Source organism: Acomys russatus, chromosome 17 (assembly GCF_903995435.1).
Source record: "Acomys russatus chromosome 17, mAcoRus1.1, whole genome shotgun sequence".
Taxonomy (NCBI): Eukaryota; Metazoa; Chordata; class Mammalia; order Rodentia; family Muridae; genus Acomys; species Acomys russatus.
Genome location: NC_067153.1, coordinates 51,941,577 through 51,947,862, shown reverse-complemented (window position 1 = coordinate 51,947,862; position 6,286 = coordinate 51,941,577). Strand labels below are relative to the sequence as shown.

Here is a 6,286-nt window from a genome sequence, read left to right as displayed (position 1 = left end):
GACACATAAATATGCACATCTTTAAACACGTTACCCTGCCCTAAAACTAATCCTTAACCTGATTCTCTCCTTATAACCCCTTAACCTAATTGTTATCTTTGTTCTGCCTTTTACTATAACCCTTAGCCTGATTCCTAACCCTAAGTCCTGCCCCTGGCCTCACAGCCTAAATCTTACCTAAAGTGTAGTGCCTGACCCTCAGCGCTTCCTTTGTTCTGCAGCATGGTCCACTTCTGGGGTCATTTTCCTCTCTCATTGTTCTGGAGGTGCTACTTTTAAGCTATACTAGATGGTTGTGAGGCTCCAGGTTAGTTTCAACATTACTGACTGAGCCATCTCCCCAGCTCTACAATGCTTATTGCTTACAGAAAATGGTGCGGATGTAGGTGGCTGTTACCAAGCAGTAGGAACTCAGCCACCGGTAAACGCTCAATCAGTACTGTGCTTCCTGCATAACCAGAAGACCTTTGCTCAGATCCACGTCAAAAGAGCATGTGTGGATGAACTAGATGCACAGTGTTAGGAAACACTGGGACTGTGGAGACAGGAGGAGCCCCGGGGTCCACTTCTAGCCGATCTAACCAACGCCCAAGCTTCAGATAAGAGACACCTTGTCTCAAAAAATAAGCTGGAGCGTGAATGAGAAAGACACTCAATGTTGACCTCTGGTCTCACACACATGCATTCACACACAAACATACACATACACAACAAAAAAATAAGGATGAGTGATAAAAAACAGAAATAGGGAAAATGCTCAGATTTGTACAGAAAAAAAAAAAACATAATTTCTTCAAACAATGGACACATGGTGTGGCCCAGAAAAGGACACTGGTTTTTGTGGCAGCCGAGTAGAGAAATGGAATAAGCAACTGAAAATGGGTTTTCTTTTTTTTTTTTTTTGAAAATGGGTTTTCTAAAATGAGGTATTAAAAGCCTTAAGAATAGGCTCGTGCTTGCTTCGGCAGCACATACACTAAAAATTGGAACGATACAGAGATTAGCACAGCCCCTGCGCAAGGATGACGCGCAAATTCGTGAAGTGTTTCGTATTTTTTAAATAAAAAAATAAAAAGAATGGGCTGATGTATTTCCCACGTGTGTGGTCACACTCAGCATGAGTAGGAATTGAAAACTACGCTTGCTAAGCTTTCTGTCAGAATTCTTTTTTCTTTTTTTTTTTTTAATTGATTCTTCATAAGTTTCATATCATGCACCCCAGTCCCGCTCATCTCCCTGTCCCCTTTGCCTTTGCAACCTTCCCATCCAAAATAAAACACACACACACATACACACACACACAACAACAACAGCAAACGCATAAAAAACATCTCATTGTGAAAGCTGTAGTATGTTACAGTGTGTCCCACAATATATCCTTCTGTCCATAAAGTTTCATCTGTAAATGTTCACTGTAACAAGTCTGGTTCAAGGTCTCTGGCTTCTGCGACACCATCAATATTGGCTCCTCACCGGGACTCCCCGGGTTATCCTGCTGTTGCCCTGCATCATGGAGTTGCTGCAGCTTTGGAACAGCAAGACTGGCCCTTCCACACATCCCAACCATTCACAGATGATATAGATTTGGGGGGGTGGTCAACTCAGAGCCCTAGATTTGGGCATGGGTGGTAAATGATCTGGCCAGCCTGCCATCTCTCCCTTATCTGCACCACCAGGGACAACTCTCCTGTACTGCTCCTGCTAGGCCACCCAATGCCACCATCAGCAGGAGGCAGGGTCAACTTTCCTGTTCTCATGCCCTTAAGGCCAGCTCACCCGCACCCACGTCTCCAGAGCCAGCTCCACCGTGCTGCCCAGTCAAGGTGTTGGGCCTGCTTTCCCAAGTGCTGCAGCCTGTGAGGGGCTGGAACAGCTCTCTCACTCTCACACCCTACGGGGTGCCTTTGCCATCAGGGACAGCCCCACTGTGTTGCCCAGGCAAGGTGCAGGGCTCACTCTCCAGAGTACTACAGCCAGTGAAGGGGCAGGGCTAGCTCTCCTGCTTTCATGACCCCAGGAGCAGCTCTCCCAGCTTCTGCAGGTGGGGTGGGGGCATCCATCACTCCTACACCCACACCACCTCTTAGCAGACAAGTGACAGGGCCAGCTCTCCCACACTCTCACCCTTGAGGCTGGCTCACCTGCATCCTCTCCACCAAGGGTCAGCCCTGCTGTGTTGTAAAGGTGAGGTACAGAACCCGTTTTTCCAGAGTGTTGTCCAGCTAGTGAGGGCAGGGCTAGCTCTTTGGAGTTCTCACGACCCTGTGGGCAGAGGTGGCAGAGAGCTTCACCTCTTTGCCCATGCCACTCCATGGCAGGTGAGTGTTGGGTCAGCTCTCCCACACTCACGCCCTCGGGGCTGGCTTATACACACACACACCACCACCACCACCAGGGCCAGCTCCACTGTGCTGCCTGGGGGAGCTACAGGGACCTCTCTCCCAAGTGCTGCTTCGGGTGAGAGGTGGGACCAGCTCTCCAGAGTGACGTAGGCTGTGAGGGGTGGAGCCAGTTATGCACAGCCCCTGGACATCCACATGGTCCCCAGCAGCTGCTCCACCAAGGACATCCCCATGTTCTCTAGTTGCCAGTAATAGGAGCCACGGACATGCACACCTGCTGCTGGGTAGTCACTGACTCCGACATGGCCCTCAGGGGCAGGTAGCTCGGGCTGGGACCTCACCCTGGTGGAGGGGCTGGCCACTCACAGCAGGCTACTCCTCCCCACCCTGGAGTCTCCAGTTCCATCTCTCCTCATAATGCTCGCACTGCTCCGCTTCTCTTTTCTCTCCCATCTGACCACCACCCGCTCACACACTGTGGTAGCAGCAAGCAGGTATCTACAGCCTGCCTGTGTCATGTGCTGGAGGGCAAGTCTGTGGGTGGCAAGGCAGTCCTCGGGTCTCTGTCTTCCTCCTCCCATGCCGAGCTGCCTGGATTTGATTTGATTTTTATGAGTCCTAGACATAGAACAGTTTTGGCCACCAAGGCAGGCATCAAGCTAGGATGGACCAAGGACTGCCATCTGCTCCACCCCTGACTGATACAAGATCACCAACTACCACAAGGTGTCTCTTGGCCCATTGCTGAGGGGGTTCTGTCAGAATTCTTAACATAAACACAGGTGGTGCCTCCATTTATTTAATAAAATTGGAATTAACAACGAAGGCAGCTAGCTAGGTACCAGCCTCATGGTAAAGGTAGTAGAAAATAATAGAAGTATGTTTAGAGTAATCTCAAAAACTGTTGGAAATTTTGTCCTAATCCCAAGCCAAATTTATTTAGTCTTTTTTTTTTTTTTTTTTTTTTTTTTAAGGAAACTCAAGTAAACAAGTCAAAACACCAGTTTCTAAAACCCAATATTTTAACATGATATAATCCAAAGATAACACTCATTTGATGCAAGCTGTCTGAAGTGGTGGAAGGAAAATCGTGGGTATCTTTGTTTCCTGAAATTAAGCCGTTCTATTTTATGTGTACAGTAAAACAGCGCCAATTGTAGCACAATAGAGCTTTGCACCTGAGCCACTTCAGCCCGTGTTCTTGACTTTTTGAGCCTGTGTAGCGTTAGCACGTTGCGTTCACAAGTAAAGCTGCAGTGAAGCCTCAAAAGGCCACAAAGGGAAGGCTCCCAGAAACATCACAGGCACATTACATTTTTTTATTTTGAAATAATTTGAAATGATTTTTGATCATTACTGTTAGGTCTCAAATGCGGGACAAATAGCTAACTAAGGTGCCTATTTAACACATCAGTGCAGACCTGGGTTCTCCCAGCACCCTTCATCCCTATCTGTGGCAGGGTACCACATCCTAAACTTCTCCGGCCCCATGTCCTGGCTGCTCTTCCCCCAGTTGCCCCTCCCTATATAACCTAGCCATTTTAGTTATCTAGCACTTTCGTCTACCCCTTACTCTCCCGATCTCCAACCTGTCCTCTCTCCACTCTTTCCTCTCCTCACATGGCCAGGCTAAGGGTTTTGTTCACTCTGGACTCTCCCAGATATCCCTGCCTCTGGCTAGCCTTTCCCTTTTATCTACAATAAACCTTCTCCACCATACCTAGCAGTCGCCATGTCCTTCCTTTTAATTTCTTTTTTCTTCCTTCTCTCTTTTCAATTGCACGTTCAGAGACTTGATACAGTTACCAAATCTTACACATTCATACGACTGCATAAATAGAATACAGAGACAGCCCATAGAGTTAAAAAGTCGAGAGACTCGCTTAGATTTATCCTATCAAATTATCAGAAGCCGCAGCAACCTGTTGCTAGTCAGTCGCCCCTACAACATGGGGCTCTGCACTCCCTTTCCAGCCCAGTAGTTCAATGCACATACTTTTGTCTTCCTGGAAGGTGCCAGATAGACAGGCACTGCGCTAGCCAACCTGCTTTCCAGTGGGGTCCTTCGGGCCATTGCCGGACAGCCCAACTCGGGGTCCTGTTGCGGTCGCGTAGCAGCGGCAGAGACGCGGCCAAGCCGCTACCGGAGTGCGTTCGCCTGTAAGCCGGTAAGCAGGCTGCCTTTGCGGTCCCGGGGCTGTGATGGGCGAGCGCATCTGCCGCGTCCCGGGTCTCGCAAAACCGAAGTGAGGACAAAGTGCCTGGGGAGCCCGCCCAAGAGTTGGGGCGGAGGGAAGGCGGGGATCTGGCCGAGCCCCGACCGCAGACCGCGCGTCCTTACGGGAGATGGTGGTTAGGCCTGGTGGGCGCCCAAAAACGAAAGACAGCTTGCACCCCCCGCCGCCCCGTAGACCGTGAGGACACTGACAGTCACTGAGGGATTCCATCGTGAATCGATAGACAGCGTTTGGCTTTCGAACGGATCACTCCCTGTGCAGGATGGAGATGAAAGGGGCAGCGTCCACACCATGCTCGCCTCTTATTCCCTGCTTATGGGCCGAGGCCGTGGCTGGGTGGACATACAGTAATGCAAACGCTCGGGACCCTGTTGCTGGTTTTTGTTTTTCTTTGTATGCCAGGCTAGTGTCATAGCCCTCACTGCAGCCAATTGAGTCCCCTTCATTGTCAGCTCGTGGTTAATGTTCAGCGAGTGTGACTTCCTGCTTCTGCGCTGTAGTGTAACTGCTCTGCGCCCAGCTAGCAAAGAGTCTGGATTGTTGTACATTCGTAGCGGTGTTTGCCAGAGTCGCATTTGGGTATGGACCGAGTGGCTAGAGGCGATGTAACACACACTGGCTTCGTTGACATTGAGTATTGAGTGTGCACAGAGCTAGAGCACCGTTTATGTTTAAAGTGTATCGTTCCTACACGCCCTAGTATCCTATTTACAAACCTGATGAGAATTTAAATATCTGAGTTGAGGCAGTGAAGGATAAAAAAATTGGGTGCAGGAATGGTTTGTATCATCTACATTTAGGAAACGGATGAAACTACTAGAGCAGCGGTTCTAAACCCGCCTAGGACCACTGGAAAACACAGATGTTTAGAATACGATTCATAACTAGCAAAATTACACCTATGAAGTAGCAACAAAAATAACTTTCTGGCTGGGGGGAGTCACCCCCCACACGTGAGGAGCTGTATTTAAAGTGTCGCAGCATTAGGGAGGTTGAGGAGCCGCTGTAATAGAGGTTTGAAAATGAAGCCTGCAAAAATGAGTTTTGAGGAATACCACGGTGAAGGGAATGTGAGTCAGCTGCTGATGGCAACAAGGTGGCCAAGAATGCGGGCTGCTGATGGCAACAAGGTGGCCAAGAATGCGGGTCAGGGGCTGGAGAGATGGCTCAGTGGATAAGAGCACTGACTGCTCTTCCAGAGGTCCTGAGTTCAATTCCCAGCAACCACATGGTGGCTCACAACCATCTATAATGTGATCTGATGCCCTCTTGTGGCCTGCAGATGTATATGTAGGCAGAGCACTGTATATATAATAATAAATAGATAAATCTTTAAAAAAAAAAAAAAAAAGAACGTGGGTCAGGCATCATAGATTGCATGGTTAGTCTTAGCTTGTTTTTACCAAATATCAAACTTGCCATGTAACTCAGGCACTATTGCACTATTTGTTTTTTGTTTTTTGCTTTGTGTTTTACAAGTAAGAAAACTTGTATGTTGAGCTTGTAAACCTAGTGTGTAGGGTAGGAGGAGGGGTGTGGCCTGAGAAGATGGGAGAATCTAGAGACAAAGATACAGCCCTAAGGCTGGTGGTCAAGTTGTCAGGATGTGTGTCCCTGGGTTCCCTCTCATCAGCTGTTCAGGGGAAAGAAAAAAGTAGACTTAGTTGAGGGGAGGTCTCGTCTCTAACAGGAGTCTCTTGTTGACTT

At 48.6% G+C, this 6,286-nt stretch overlaps 2 non-coding genes across 2 annotated transcripts; one reads left to right on the top strand and one right to left on the bottom strand.

Annotated features, from left to right (window-relative positions):
* Nucleotides 1-952: 952 nt before the first annotated feature.
* Nucleotides 953-1,057, top strand: LOC127201924 (U6 spliceosomal RNA). Its single transcript, XR_007832259.1, has one exon. It is a non-coding gene; the product is annotated as a U6 spliceosomal RNA (small nuclear RNA).
* Nucleotides 1,058-2,951: 1,894 nt separating this feature from the next.
* LOC127201882 (small nucleolar RNA SNORA48) lies at nucleotides 2,952-3,094 on the bottom strand. The gene has a single exon (XR_007832225.1). It is a non-coding gene; the product is annotated as a small nucleolar RNA SNORA48 (small nucleolar RNA).
* Nucleotides 3,095-6,286: the final 3,192 nt, after the last annotated feature.